Below are 16,277 nucleotides of genomic sequence, written 5' to 3' on the forward strand. Positions count from 1 at the left end.
GACAGGAAATACTACGTGTTCAGTGGGAAGAAATGACATTGCAAGGATCTGATGTGGGATTTTTAATTGATGAACAAAGATTTTTAAAAAGATTCAAGTCCTGGACTCCATTATTTGGGTAGAAGGGATCACTCTTTACTTTGAACCCTTTAAATAAACAGGGACATAAAAGTGTCATAAAAACTGATAGTTTAATCAAAGTATAGCTTATCGTACCATGGTGAAGAAATGCAGCTGTCAGAGCAGCAACTTCAGTTTGAACAAGAATATAAACACAAAGATAAAAAGTATAAAAGTGAGAATAAGGAACTACAATCATGACGACTTTAACACTCGATTCAGATTCAAACATATTGATCCCAAGGGGAAATGAAATGTAACACATATTATTCAAGGCTCTTCAAAGACTTATTGTAGGTGGTGATGGTTGTGGGCAGGAAAAGTCTCCTGTAGTGGTCTGTGTCGCAGCACATTTCAAGGAGCCTCTGACTGAAGACACTGTTTCTCTAAGGCCGTCTGATGAAGAGGATGGTCAGGGTGATCCATAATGTTCCTGATTTGATCTAAAGTTCCTCTGGACCATCATCTCCAGTAGCCCCACAGTCATCCCCAGAACAGAACAGAACAGAACCAGAACCAGAACCTCCCTTTTTCCCAGGGATCCAGACGCTCTCAAACTGGTTTTTCCGTCTTTGGCTCCGTCTTGGTCTGATCTGACAAATTGTGTCCAGGCTGGTTTGAGACTTTATGGATTTAGTCCAAATGACCACAACATAACTCGTCTTTATCTTCACCTGCAGACGCTCAGCAAACTGGATTTAATTAAAAGCAACATGATGAGAGATATTTAATAGATTAGATTTAATAGAGACTCTTTATGTTCACATGCTGACGTTTGCTGAGAAAACACCTGGAACCTGATAGCAGGAAATTATTACATTTGTCTTTTTAAAATACATATCTATGTTAAAAACATTTCAAACATAAAAATACAAAAATACCTGTTTATTTGATGACTGCCAAGATGAACAATATGTGAAGAGAAGGAGACAAGATCTAGTTTTACTAGATCTACAGCAACAAAAGGACGAGTAGCATTTGATTTACTAACTACATCAACCTTTGTCAAAAGTGCCAACATTGTGTAAAATGTGTTCAAATCCTAACTGAGCCATTAAAGACAGAGCAATGCTAGAGCATCGCTGTCTGAGCCACACAGGAACCTTTCAAATTAAAGGCCCAACAGCTTCAACCATCATCACACAGCAAAACTCCCTGAATCAGTGGCTGGTGAAGAGGAGGAATCAGACTAATGTCATCAAGTCAGAGACATCAATTCAGTCTCATCTCCAATGAGACGTCGTTAATCTAACTGGTTACATTTTGTCATCTTGGGACAACATGGAACATTTTGGGGAGCCTTTAATTGTCCCCAGATTATCCAGCTGTGGCTCATTTTGTCTGCCCCACTCAGGCACTGAGTAAAAAACAAGTGACTGAGTAAAGCTCACTGACAGCATGTTGGATTAAAGATTACAGAGAAATATGACTTTGGAGAATAAATGTCAGCAAATGATCATTTACAGCTGTCAGCTTCACATGGCAACAATATGTCCATGTTGTCCAGCTTCACATGGCAACAATATGTCCATGTTGTCCAGCTTCACATGGCAGCTGGACATGCCATGTGAAGCTGGACAATGTGAAGCTGTTGTCCAGCTTCACATGGAACAATATGTCCATGTTGTCCAGCTTCACATGGCAACAATATGTCCATGTTGTCCAGCTTCACATGGCAACAATATGTCCATGTTGTCCAGCTTCACATGGCAACAATATGTCCATGTTGTCCAGCTTCACATGGCAACAATATGTCCATGTTGTCCACAGATGGTGTCTTCTCCTCTCAGCTCTGATCAGGTTGATCTTTTCTTTCTCTGCTCTGATCCTGGACAGCAGACCAGTGGAGGTTGTTAAAGCTCAGTCACACACAGTTTCAGTCCAAATGTCCAACAGGAGACAGACAGTCGTCCCCTGAATGGACATGTCTCATCAGTTCTCTGGTGTCAAATAAATCAAGATCAACAGAAACTTCAGAGCCTGGAGGTGATGAAGGTTTTCTTCATCTTCCTCATCTTGTTGATCCACTGGATCTACTGGATCACTTTGATCAGCTGGTGGTGTGAGAGGGACGTCATCTGGTCCATGGAGGACAGGGCTGAGGAGTTGAGGTCAGAGGTCAGATGCACCACAGTGAGGCTCAGACAGAGAGAAGAAGAAGCAAATAGAAATCCATTAGTTTGTTTTGTTGTTTTTATTGTTTATATAAATATTTACATCTTATTTTTCCTTTTCATGATTGTTTTAGTCACTTATTATCCTCCTTTTCAAAATAAAATCATTTGCTGATTCAAACACACTAAAACATATTAAGGCCTGTAATTTATCCACTAAAGATTTATGTTCAGAAATAGAAGCATTTCCATTTGTTCATCATTTTTCTGTCTTTCTCTTCTTTCTCTCTTTCATCCAACTTTCCAAACTTTCCTTGTTTCTCAGGATCAACTCGACTCTTCGTTTCTCGTTTCCTTGCCTCAGTTTCTTCCTCTGCTTCTAATTAGGCCCGAGCAGCTAAGCGCTGCGAGAGCCTATTGAAACTGTACTGTTTATTATTAGGCCCGAGCAGCTAAGCGCTGCGAGAGCCTATTGAAACTGTGCTGTAAATTATTATTAGGCCCGAGCAGCTAAGCGCTGCGAGAGCCTATTGAAACTGTGCTGTAAATTATTATTATTATTATTATTCTTATTCTTCCGTAAAATAAATTGGCTTTTTGGGGGCTTTATCATATTCAAAAACTCACCAAACTTGGCGGGGGCATAGAGCCCGGTGAAAATTTACGTATTTTAAGGTCCCCAGAAAAATCGCACAAGAAACGGCTCAAGGGCGCCACCTAGCAAATTTCAAAAGACCCTTTCCTATTCACTTACTTTATCGTACAGACTTGAAACTTGGTACACTTGTACAGCTCCCCAAGACACTCAGAATTTACAATTAATGTCATAGTGCAAGTATCACAGAATGTCGGCCATTTTGGATTGAAGTTCCGATTTTGGCCGTTCACAGGGTTCGCATTTTTTCGAACTAGTCCTAGGGACTTCGATCGATCGGCTTCAAACTCAGTCAGATCGTTCATAAGGCATGGCCGATCCAAAGTTATCAGAGTTTTGCGTTTTTTTTTCTTCTAAATGGAGTTACCTGGGGTCAAAGTTCACCTTGTCGCCATGAAAAATAAAAGGGTTATAACTTTTACAACAAAACTCACAGCAGCACCAAACTTTCAGTGATTGATCATCAACGGGTCCCCTACAACACCCAATGGTCAAATGATGACATCACTTAGGCCACGCCCCCTGACAACAGGAAGTGTCATGTTTTACTGTGAACGGTCCTTATCTGACCCCTTTGACCTAATAAACATGAAACTGTGTCCACAGACAGAAAACATGTTGGTGTGTCATGGATTCCAACCCTGTTTGGCTTTGATGGACCAGGTGGGCGTGGCGGCATGGCGAAGTGACCTGTAACGCCGTCGCCATACGTTTGGCTGTAGATTCCTCAATCTTGTGCCCAGCTGCACCAAACTTGACATGAGTGATCCTGGTGGGATGCCTGACGATCCTATGTCGTCATAGTCTGACGTCATCTAAGCCCCGCCCCCTCAGAACAGGAAGTGCCTTTTATTGACTTGTACAGCTCCATCTCTGGCTCTCTCGACCTAATCAAGATGATTCTGTGTTGGATGACAGATAACATGTTGGTCTCACTTGCTTTAAAGCGCCAAGAGTTTTCAGTAGAGGGCGTGGCCGTGGCAGCGCGGCGAAGCAGAGGGAACGCCGCCGCCATACGTTTGGCTCTAGATTCCACATCATTCAGACCAGCTGCACCAAACTCACTAGGATGCATCCTTATTCATCCACGAACAGGAATCCATAACAGTCGTTGATGGGCGTGGCCTAATTTCTCTACAGCGCCCCCTAGAAATTTTTAAATGATCAGCCCCAAGCCATGCTTTCACCTAGAATTATGAAACTTGGTACACATGTGTATCATGTCAGGACCTACAAAAAAGTCTCTTGGAGCCATGGTGCAAACCCAACAGGAAGTCGGCCATTTTGGATCAAAATCAGCCATTTCCTCTTTTTCATAGACATCGCATCTGATCTATCTCCTCCTGCAGCTTTTGAGATAGAGACTTCAAACTCAGTCAGCAGAGACTTGAGACATTAAAGATGAAAAGTTATCGTAGGAATTTTTCTATGTCAAAGCATGTGGGCGTGGCTAAGTCCCAAACTTTGACTATTCGCCATGAAACATCAAGATGCAATAACTTCCACATAGAAGGTCACAGCTGCATCAGACTTCCTATATCTGACTACAGACCACCCCTCATCACATTGAGATGGTCAGTTGATGACATCACCTTAACCCCGCCCACTTCCGACAGGAAGTCACCTGTTTTTTCTATTGTATGTCTTACTTTTACTCTCTAAGTCATATGGGTTTCATCCGGTGTAGGCTGACATGACATGATATGATGATGAACTCTCCCATGATGAACTCGACTGACCCGTGGGGGCGTGGCTAAGTCCCAAACTTTGACTATACAGCATGAAACATGAATGTGAAATAACTTCCAAATGCCAGGTCACAGCTGCATCAGACTTTCTATGTCTCATTATAGACCAGCCTTCATCATAGTTAGGTGGTCGATTGATGACATCACCCTAGCCCCGCCCACTTCCGACAGGAAGTAACCTCTTTCTTCAATTGTATGTCTTACTTTTACTCTCTAATTCTTATGGGTTTCATCCTGTGCAGGCTGACATGAAATGACATGATGATGAACTCTCCCATGATGAACTCTACTGACCCGTGGGGGCGTGGCTAAGTCCCAAACTTTGACTATACACCATGAAACATGAATGTGAAATAACTTCCAAATGCCAGGTCAGAGCTGCATCAGACTTTCTATGTCTCATTATAGACCAGACCTCATCACAGTTAGGTGGTCGATTGATGACATCACCTTAGCCACGCCCACTTCCGACAGGAAGTCACCTGTTTTTTCTACTGTATGTCTGACTTTTACTCTCTAAGTCATATGGGTTTCATGCTTTGCAGACTGACATAAAATGACATGAAGATGAACTCTGTAAATGCCTACTGACCCGTGGAGGCGTGGCCAGATGGCAGTCCCTCGCCATATGCAAACGATCATCTCTTATTCACACACGCATCATCCCATTTGCTCCAGACTTTTTATGAGTGACACTTGTGAACCTCTAAGGAGCCCAATAGAGTTTAATTGCAATTTGACTCCACTGCGCACCCAGGTTAATCAAACACCTGTGTCTCCTTGCGATATCAGCTGATCTACACCAGATTTTTGTGCATTGTCTGGGAGCAATGTCGAACATGACAGGTGACTATCTTCAGGGCGGGTTTGGCAGCTCCTTGAGAGCAAGGCGGTGGCTGGGGGTAGGCGGTGGCTGGGGTGACATGGTGCTGAGGGGAGGCAGTGGCTGGGGGGAGGTGGTGCTGAGGGGAGGCGGTGGCTGGGGGGAGGTGGTGCTGGAACATACGCGGTGGCTATAGGCTTGAGCGGCGCTTGGCTGCGAGGGCCGCTTGAGGCTCCGCGGAGCTTTAATTATTATTATTATTCTTATTCTTCCGTAAAATAAATTGGCTTTTTGGGGGCTTTATCATATTCAAAAACTCACCAAACTTGGCGGGGGCATAGAGCCCGGTGAAAATTTACGTATTTTAAGGTCCCCAGAAAAATCGCACAAGAAACGGCTCAAGGGCGCCACCTAGCAAATTTCAAAAGACCCTTTCCTATTCACTTACTTTATCGTACAGACTTGAAACTTGGTACACTTGTACAGCTCCCCAAGACACTCAGAATTTACAATTAATGTCATAGTGCAAGTATCACAGAATGTCGGCCATTTTGGATTGAAGTTCCGATTTTGGCCGTTCACAGGGTTCGCATTTTTTCGAACTAGTCCTAGGGACTTCGATCGATCGGCTTCAAACTCAGTCAGATCGTTCATAAGGCATGGCCGATCCAAAGTTATCAGAGTTTTGCGTTTTTTTTTCTTCTAAATGGAGTTACCTGGGGTCAAAGTTCACCTTGTCGCCATGAAAAATAAAAGGGTTATAACTTTTACAACAAAACTCACAGCAGCACCAAACTTTCAGTGATTGATCATCAACGGGTCCCCTACAACACCCAATGGTCAAATGATGACATCACTTAGGCCACGCCCCCTGACAACAGGAAGTGTCATGTTTTACTGTGAACGGTCCTTATCTGACCCCTTTGACCTAATAAACATGAAACTGTGTCCACAGACAGAAAACATGTTGGTGTGTCATGGATTCCAACCCTGTTTGGCTTTGATGGACCAGGTGGGCGTGGCGGCATGGCGAAGTGACCTGTAACGCCGTCGCCATACGTTTGGCTGTAGATTCCTCAATCTTGTGCCCAGCTGCACCAAACTTGACATGAGTGATCCTGGTGGGATGCCTGACGATCCTATGTCGTCATAGTCTGACGTCATCTAAGCCCCGCCCCCTCAGAACAGGAAGTGCCTTTTATTGACTTGTACAGCTCCATCTCTGGCTCTCTCGACCTAATCAAGATGATTCTGTGTTGGATGACAGATAACATGTTGGTCTCACTTGCTTTAAAGCGCCAAGAGTTTTCAGTAGAGGGCGTGGCCGTGGCAGCGCGGCGAAGCAGAGGGAACGCCGCCGCCATACGTTTGGCTCTAGATTCCACATCATTCAGACCAGCTGCACCAAACTCACTAGGATGCATCCTTATTCATCCACGAACAGGAATCCATAACAGTCGTTGATGGGCGTGGCCTAATTTCTCTACAGCGCCCCCTAGAAATTTTTAAATGATCAGCCCCAAGCCATGCTTTAACCTAGAATTATGAAACTTGGTACACATGTGTATCATGTCAGGACCTACAAAAAAGTCTCTTGGAGCCATGGTGCAAACCCAACAGGAAGTCGGCCATTTTGGATCAAAATCAGCCATTTCCTCTTTTTCATAGACATCGCATCTGATCTATCTCCTCCTGCAGCTTTTGAGATAGAGACTTCAAACTCAGTCAGCAGAGACTTGAGACATTAAAGATGAAAAGTTATCGTAGGAATTTTTCTATGTCAAAGCATGTGGGCGTGGCTAAGTCCCAAACTTTGACTATTCGCCATGAAACATCAAGATGCAATAACTTCCACATAGAAGGTCACAGCTGCATCAGACTTCCTATATCTGACTACAGACCACCCCTCATCACATTGAGATGGTCAGTTGATGACATCACCTTAACCCCGCCCACTTCCGACAGGAAGTCACCTGTTTTTTCTATTGTATGTCTTACTTTTACTCTCTAAGTCATATGGGTTTCATCCGGTGTAGGCTGACATGACATGATATGATGATGAACTCTCCCATGATGAACTCGACTGACCCGTGGGGGCGTGGCTAAGTCCCAAACTTTGACTATACAGCATGAAACATGAATGTGAAATAACTTCCAAATGCCAGGTCACAGCTGCATCAGACTTTCTATGTCTCATTATAGACCAGCCTTCATCATAGTTAGGTGGTCGATTGATGACATCACCCTAGCCCCGCCCACTTCCGACAGGAAGTAACCTCTTTCTTCAATTGTATGTCTTACTTTTACTCTCTAATTCTTATGGGTTTCATCCTGTGCAGGCTGACATGAAATGACATGATGATGAACTCTCCCATGATGAACTCTACTGACCCGTGGGGGCGTGGCTAAGTCCCAAACTTTGACTATACACCATGAAACATGAATGTGAAATAACTTCCAAATGCCAGGTCAGAGCTGCATCAGACTTTCTATGTCTCATTATAGACCAGACCTCATCACAGTTAGGTGGTCGATTGATGACATCACCTTAGCCACGCCCACTTCCGACAGGAAGTCACCTGTTTTTTCTACTGTATGTCTGACTTTTACTCTCTAAGTCATATGGGTTTCATGCTTTGCAGACTGACATAAAATGACATGAAGATGAACTCTGTAAATGCCTACTGACCCGTGGAGGCGTGGCCAGATGGCAGTCCCTCGCCATATGCAAACGATCATCTCTTATTCACACACGCATCATCCCATTTGCTCCAGACTTTTTATGAGTGACACTTGTGAACCTCTAAGGAGCCCAATAGAGTTTAATTGCAATTTGACTCCACTGCGCACCCAGGTTAATCAAACACCTGTGTCTCCTTGCGATATCAGCTGATCTACACCAGATTTTTGTGCATTGTCTGGGAGCAATGTCGAACATGACAGGTGACTATCTTCAGGGCGGGTTTGGCAGCTCCTTGAGAGCAAGGCGGTGGCTGGGGGTAGGCGGTGGCTGGGGTGACATGGTGCTGAGGGGAGGCAGTGGCTGGGGGGAGGTGGTGCTGAGGGGAGGCGGTGGCTGGGGGGAGGTGGTGCTGGAACATACGCGGTGGCTATAGGCTTGAGCGGCGCTTGGCTGCGAGGGCCGCTTGAGGCTCCGCGGAGCTTTAATTATTTTTATTGTGCCAAAAGAATTGGCTTTTTGGGGGCTTTCTCATATTCAAAAACTCACCAAACTTGGCGGGGGCATAGAGCCCGTGTAAAATTTACGTATTTTAAGGTCCCCAGAAAAATCGCACAAGAAACGGCTCAAGGGCGCCACCTAGCAACTTTCAAAGGACCCTTTCCTATTCACTTACTTTATCGTAGAGACTTGAAACTTGGTACACTTGTACAGCTCCCCAAAACACTCAGAATTTACAATTAATGTCATAGTGCAAGTATCACAGATTGTCGGCCATTTTGGATTAAAGTTCCGATTTTGACCCGATTTTGGGCGTTTGCAGGGTTCGCATTTGATCGAACTTGTCCTAGGGATTTCGATCGATCGGCTTCAAACTCGGTCAGATCGTTCATAAGGCATGGCCGATCCAAAGTTATCGTAGGTTTGCGTTTTCGGGCTTGCTGAAGGGGTCTTTCCGGGGGTCAAAGGTCACCGATTCGCCATTAAACATCAAACTGTTATAACTCTTTGAAAAAAACTCATAGAAGCACCAAACTTTCAGTGATTGATCATCATGGGATGCTCTACAATACCCAACGGTCAAAGAATGACGTCACTTAGGCCACGCCCCCTGAGAACAGGAAGTGTCATTTTTTACGCTGAACGGTCGCTATCTGACCCCTTTGACCTAATCGAGGTGAAACTGTGTCCACAGACAGAAAACATGTTGGTGTGTTGAGGATTCCAAGCGAAGCTCATTTGAATCCAGCAGGTGGGCGTGGCGGCGTGGCGAAGTGACCCTAAACGCCGTGTCCTTACGTTTGGCTGTGGATTCCACAATTTTGAGGCCAGCTGCACCAAACTTGACATGATTGATCCTGGTAGGGTCCCCTACGATCCTATGTTGTCATAGTCTGACGTCATCTAAGCCCCGCGCCCTCAGAACAGGAAGTGCTTTTTTTTCCATGGAAAGCTGCCTTTCTGGCTCACTGCACCTAATCAACATGATTCTGTGTTGGATGACAGATAACATGTTAGTCTCACTTGCTTTAAAGCGCCAAGAGTCTTCTGTAGAGGGCGTGGCCGTGGGACCGCGGCGAAGCAGAGGTAACGCCGCCGCCATACGTTTGGCTCTAGATTCCACATCGTTCAGCCCAGCTGCACCAAACTCACTAGGATGCATCCTTATCCATCCCCGAACAGGAATCCATAACAGTCGTTGATGGGCGTGGCCTAATTTCTCTACAGCGCCCCCTAGAAATTTTTAAATGATCAGCCCCAAGCCATGCTTTAACCTAGAATTATGAAACTTGGTACACATGTGTATCATGTCAGGACCTACAAAAAAGTCTCTTGGAGCCATGGTGCAAACCCAACAGGAAGTCGGCCATTTTGGATCAAAATCAGCCATTTCCTCTTTTTCATAGACATCGCATCTGATCTATCTCCTCCTGCAGCTTTTGAGATAGAGACTTCAAACTCAGTCAGCAGAGACTTGAGACATTAAAGATGAAAAGTTATCGTAGGAATTTTTCTATGTCAAAGCATGTGGGCGTGGCTAAGTCCCAAACTTTGACTATTCGCCATGAAACATCAAGATGCAATAACTTCCACATAGAAGGTAACAGCTGCATCAGACTTCCTATATCTGACTACAGACCACCCCTCATCACATTGAGATGGTCAGTTGATGACGTCACCTTAACCCCGCCCACTTCCGACAGGAAGTCACCTGTTTTTTCTATTGTATGTCTTACTTTTACTCTCTAAGTCATATGGGTTTCATCCGGTGTAGGCTGACATGACATGATATGATGATGAACTCTCCCATGATGAACTCGACTGACCCGTGGGGGCGTGGCTAAGTCCCAAACTTTGACTATACAGCATGAAACATGAATGTGAAATAACTTCCAAATGCCAGGTCACAGCTGCATCAGACTTTCTATGTCTCATTATAGACCAGCCTTCATCATAGTTAAGTGGTCGATTGATGACATCACCCTAGCCCCGCCCACTTCCGACAGGAAGTAACCTCTTTCTTCAATTGTATGTCTTACTTTTACTCTCTAATTCTTATGGGTTTCATCCTGTGCAGGCTGACATGAAATGACATGATGATGAACTCTGTAAATGCCTACTGCTAAGTTTGGGACTAAGCGTGGCTTAGTCCCAAACTTTGACTATTCACCATGAAACATGAATGTGAAATAACTTCCTAATGCCAGGTCACAGCTGCATCAGACTTTCTATGTCTCATTATAGACCAGTCCTCATCACAGTTAGGTGGTCGATTGATGACATCACCTTAGCCCCGCCAACTTCCGACAGGAAGTCACCTGTTTTTTCTACTGTATGTCTGACTTTTACTCTCTAAGTCATATGGGTTTCATCCTGTGCAGACTGACATAAAATGCCATGAAGATGAACTCTGTCAATGGCATCTGACCCTTGTGGGTGTGGCAAAAATGGCTGTCCCTCGCCATATGCATACGATCGTCTCTTATTGACAAACGCATCATCCCATTTGCTCCAGACTTTTTATGAGTGACACTTGTGAACCTCTAAGGAGCCCAATAGAGTTTAATTGCAATTTGACTCTACTGCGCACCCAGGTTAATCAAACACCTGTGTCTCCTTGCGATATCAGCTGATCTACACCAGATTTTTGTGCATTGACTGGGAGCAATGTCGAACATGACAGGGTGACTATCTTCAGGGCGGGTTTGGCAGCTCCGTGAGAGCAAGGCGGTGGCTGGGGGTAGGCGGTGGCTGGGGTGACATGGTGCTGAGGGGAGGCAGTGGCTGGGGGGAGGTGGTGCTGAGGGGAGGCGGTGCTGGAACATCCGCGGTGGCTAGGCTTGAGCGGCGCTTGGCTGCGAGGGCCGCTTGAGGCTCCGCGGAGCTTTAATTATCTTTCTTTTCCTTTTAAACCATCAGCTTCAATGAACAGGAGAAATGACACTTTTCATCCATTCATTCACATCATGCAAACTTTTTTCTCCATATTTCATTATTATATAGTGAATCGATTCACCCTGAGGAGGAGAAAAGACCCAGGAACCACTCAGACCCATTTCTTCTGAATAGGTGGGATTTCCTCTTTAGACTGCAAACGTCTCCACAGAATCCAACCAATCAGCTTTGAGGTCGCTCTGCCTCTTCATCCTCTAACAGGTTTTTATTTCTGATAAAGTCATTAGGATCCTTGGTAACACTTTATTTGACGGGTATTGAATAAGACCGTCATGACACCCACATAAACATGACATAACACCTGTCATGAACATCAATAAGTCTTCATGAATATTTATGACTGTTGTCATAATGCGTCGTTCGGTAAATTATGACACTTTTAATACAAAGTTGACATTAGCCAAAATGTCTTCATTATGACAACTTGTCATTAACCAAGAAATCATGATCTAACATAATTTTGTCATAATAGTAGGCATAATGATTTAATTATGCCACTAGCAAAAGCTTTAACAAAACAATGATTAATATTTCCACTCCCTGGAATAAAGCAAAACAAGAAGGAGAACCAGTAAAGATTTCAATAAGCTTTATTACACTGTCAAATGATTTAATAACAGACTCATTAACAATTTCTCTTATCTCAAGTAAAGTGGAACAAATAGTGACAGTTATGACAAAGTCATTAAGTGTCATTAATATTAACTTTTACCTCAAGTAAATGAAAACTAGTAGCAACAATTATAAAGCTGTAATTTAGTATTACAGTGTCAAATGTTATGCTAACAGAGTCATTGATATTAAGTCTTAACTCAAATGAAGTGAAACATACTGGACTACTTATAACTACCATCATAATTGTAGAACAAACCCTTTGTACATTGGAATAAAACAAAAGATAACTTGTTCTAAGATAACAGAAGGTTTAACGTCTGGTCAGTATATTGTTACTCTGAAATACTGATTGAAAAACTAAAACAGAATTACTTATTCTTTAACTTAAGAAAATAGGTTCTTTCAACAGTAACATTTTTTGCTTCAGCCATCTCCTTGGTTATATCCTTCCTGTAATGCTCTGAAAATAGGAGATCTTCTTGTCTTCATTTCCTGGAAGCAGCTCTTTGAAGGTGTCAGAAATGCTCAGAAATTACAGTTGTTCTTGCAATAGTTAATCATGGCGAAAGCCTTTTCATGAATTCAAACTTGGTGAATCTCTTCAGTGATGACTCAATTCATTGTGGTCACTTAAAAAAGAACAAAAACAAAAAACAATGTCATCATATTCCAGCATTTATTTAAATACCATTCCAAAAATGTCCCTTGCTGCACATTGTCAGAATGGTAGACTGGCAGACAAATGCCTAGTTAACATGACTGGTTGTTATAAAGTGCAATACAATTATTTCTTAATACAAGTGGAATAATAAATGGAGCTGAACAAAATTATTCTGATCACATATTTGTCTGGCAGAAGTTCAGACAGACTGCCACTGTTATTTAGAAAGCATCATTTAATGTATAGTTTTAGGCAAATGACTGTATCTTTTTACTTAATGAGCATTCTAAATGATTTCTAACCAGATACTCTAACTTAGGGTTGTTTGCAAGAAGCTTATAGATAAATAAATAAATAGATTTAACACCAGTTTTTAGTTGTCTAAAACATAACTTATTAACTCAGCTGGTGAATGTTGATTCCTGCTCCCCATTCCCCACTGGCTGTCCCACCCCACTTCACATAGTGAAAATATTAACACAAAAACAACTTACCTAATTTTCTTGGGGAATATTTCATCTGCTTCTTTCTCTTTGGTCAAATAGGAACTTCTTTCTCTGGTGGCTGGTCCTTATTATCATCCTCCACACTCGTAGCATGTCTTCATTAGCCAACTTTGTCCTCCCCACCATGTGTCCTTAGGCTAGCCTGGCTCTTCATGTGGCTAAAGTTGCCAAAGCAAAGAACACAAACTCTGTGTCACATCAGCCAAGTTGCTAAATAATGCACATAAAGGATAACTTTGACTAATATATTAGCTTTTGATTTGCTAGATTAAAATTGGAGGGAAAAACAATTTGCCTGTCTTTAAAATATGTTTAATATTAAGGGCTAACGTTACGGTAATGGAGTTTAATAACTTTAGCTGACATTAACTAAGGTAGGATTGGCTTGAATTGCTCATAGCTAACATTAAAGAGAAATAGATGTTATTTTCTAAAAAAAAAAAAAAGTAAAGTTAATAAGACACATACCTCATATGTATTAGGTATCAAACTTCAGCTTCTTTTTAAACAGGATGTCTGGCTGTTATAACTTGTGTTAGGTTTGCCCCTCAATATGGACGATTTCTTCTTCACCAACAAACTGCACGCCTGTTCATGGACTGCTGCCTCTCACTGGTGGACATGGTGTATTGCACTACTTAACTGTGTTTAGAAAAGGGGTCCAACCGACCCCACACACGTAAAACTTTATCATTTGCCACAGTTCTCTACGTTTGCCTCAGTCCTCGCACGCACAAGGGTTAAACAGCCTTAAATAATGTTTCAAATGCTATGTTCGTAAGTGATTTGTAGACATCTTGCTGTAAAACTTTAGGATCAATTCAATCAAGAAAATTATCATGGCAGAGCTATATAATATTACTACATAAAGCTAATTTTTAAAGTAATACTTTTATTTAAAAAAATTATGTCAGATCATGATTTCTTGGTTGTCACAACGAAGACATTTTTGGCGAAGTTAATGACAAGTTGTCATAACGAAGACATTTTTGGCGAAGTTAATGACAAGTTGTCATGACGAAGACATTTTTGGCGAAGTTAATGACAAGTTGTCATAACGAAGACATTGTGAATAATGTCAACTTTGTATTAAAAGTGTCATAATTTACCGAACGACGCTTTATGACAACAGTCATGAATAGTCATGAAGACTTATTGATGTTCATGACAGGTGTTATGTCATGTTTATGTGGGTGTCATGACGGTCTTATTCAATACCCGTCAAATAAAGTGTTACCGGATTCTCTAAAGGTTTGGTTCCCTGAATTTAAAACCAAAACTCTAGTAAATACCTGCCTTATCCTCCGATAAGGACTTTGACTAGGACTCATCCTAGAACCTGTGGTTCCATCAAAACTCTGTAAAGGTTTTTATTCAGCTTTACAAGAAAAACTAAAAAATCTCTATAAATATCAATTTCTTTGTCAGACACCCTGCAGGAATCTTCAAGAAATAATCTTTACAAAGATCTGTCTTCTCTTCTTCTCTTACTTTTATTCTTTATTCTTGTCCTATTTTTTATTTATTTTTCTTTCTCTTGTAATCTCTATTAATCTGGCCAATCTCAATCCTCAGGGAAAAAGGTCATTAGGATCCTTTAGTATTTTATAATTTATAATTAGTAAGTTAGTTTATTCCCTGAGTGAGTCTCAGCAGATATCAGTGGATTGAGTTCGTTGATCTCAGCTCTGGAGCCGTGGAGCCGACCAGCAGCCCTCGTCTCTTTAATCCTAATCCAGGTTTGAGGCTGGAGCCGAGTGTCCAGGTCGGCACCAAACTGTTGAGGAAAACATTAATTTCCAAGCTGTTAGATGAAATCAGTCCATCAGGTTTATTTGTATCTTGTGCAGAATGCAGAGAGCCTGTAAGACGATCAGTAATGAATCAGTTCAGGATGAAAAGCTCCAACAGGAAGAGTCAACATGTAGGTTTTATATCCAGGATCCAGAACATGCAGAGACAGTCTGGTTCCCTTCAGCTGCAGGAAAACAACTTCCAACCTTGTGTGTGTTTAACCCAAACAGGATCTTCTGGTCAGAGTTCACAAGCATTAATATAACATGATCAGCTGATGGGAACTTAGGATCATTTTATCACCACACAGACAGACTTAGTTTGTCATTTATTTGATATATTTTCCTTAGTTTGGCCCTAAAACTCTGTTGTAGCAAATAAAACTGGACATAAGTTTATAATTTTCTACACATTTTAATCTAAAGTTTATAATCTTTACATATGTGGAATACAAGATGTTAGCTTTGTTAGCTAATGTGGTTATAAATATGATATGAATGGTGATTATCTTGACTGAGGCATGTTTGTTCTTCCATACATCAGTTTACTTTATATTAGTTTGCCAATAACATAATTGATCAATTAAACTGATGGTTGTTGCTTCAAAATAATAATTCTGATCAGTTTGATTTGTTATAAAGAGTAAATATTTTAAAAAGTTGTTCAGATGAACAAATCATAGCATCATGAAGCTTCTTTTCTAAATGTGACAGATTTCAACATCTCAACTCTCTTAATCCCAGTTTGTGACATTTTGGTCTCCAAGCTTCAGATTAGTGGAGATTAATCTGCGTGGCAGGAAAACTGGGATGATGAACGGATGAATGCAGCTCTGCCACTAAATAAAAACAACTCATCGGCTCTCATCCAGTCTCAACCCACCATCCAGATGTCTGAAAGGCGTTGCCACGGCGACTCCAGTCGAGACGTGGAGGTTTGGTTTCCTGCAGGAGATTAAAGCCGAACACAGACTGGAGGAAACGCTCACAGTTCTTAGTGGAAACAGACTTTACTCAACTAACAGCAGAAGGTTTGATTTTATTATTAACACTTTAATGGACCAAATTCCTGATGTTTCCAACTGATTCTAGTTGTTAAAGTTCAG

General features: G+C 42.1%; 1 protein-coding gene and 2 long non-coding RNA genes across 4 annotated transcripts in view; 1 reads left to right on the top strand and 2 right to left on the bottom strand.

The window, feature by feature from the left end:
• The window catches only part of LOC148156088 (NLR family CARD domain-containing protein 3-like), a 434,099-nt gene that overhangs the window by 88,514 nt on the left and 329,308 nt on the right, over nt 1-16,277 (top strand). The window lies entirely within an intron of this gene.
• LOC148156098 (uncharacterized) overlaps nt 1-16,277 on the bottom strand; it is a 369,453-nt gene that overhangs the window by 535 nt on the left and 352,641 nt on the right. The gene's annotated exons all lie outside the window — the stretch shown is intronic.
• On the bottom strand, nt 12,169-13,736 carry LOC148156099 (uncharacterized). Its single transcript, XR_015764734.1, has 2 exons — nt 13,367-13,736; nt 12,169-12,840 (listed from the first exon to the last, which is right to left on the bottom strand). It is a non-coding gene; the product is annotated as an uncharacterized LOC148156099 (long non-coding RNA).

Source organism: Poecilia mexicana, unplaced genomic scaffold (assembly GCF_051168715.1).
Source record: "Poecilia mexicana isolate PSO_F unplaced genomic scaffold, ASM5116871v1 scaffold_12, whole genome shotgun sequence".
NCBI lineage: Eukaryota > Metazoa > Chordata > Actinopteri > Cyprinodontiformes > Poeciliidae > Poecilia > Poecilia mexicana.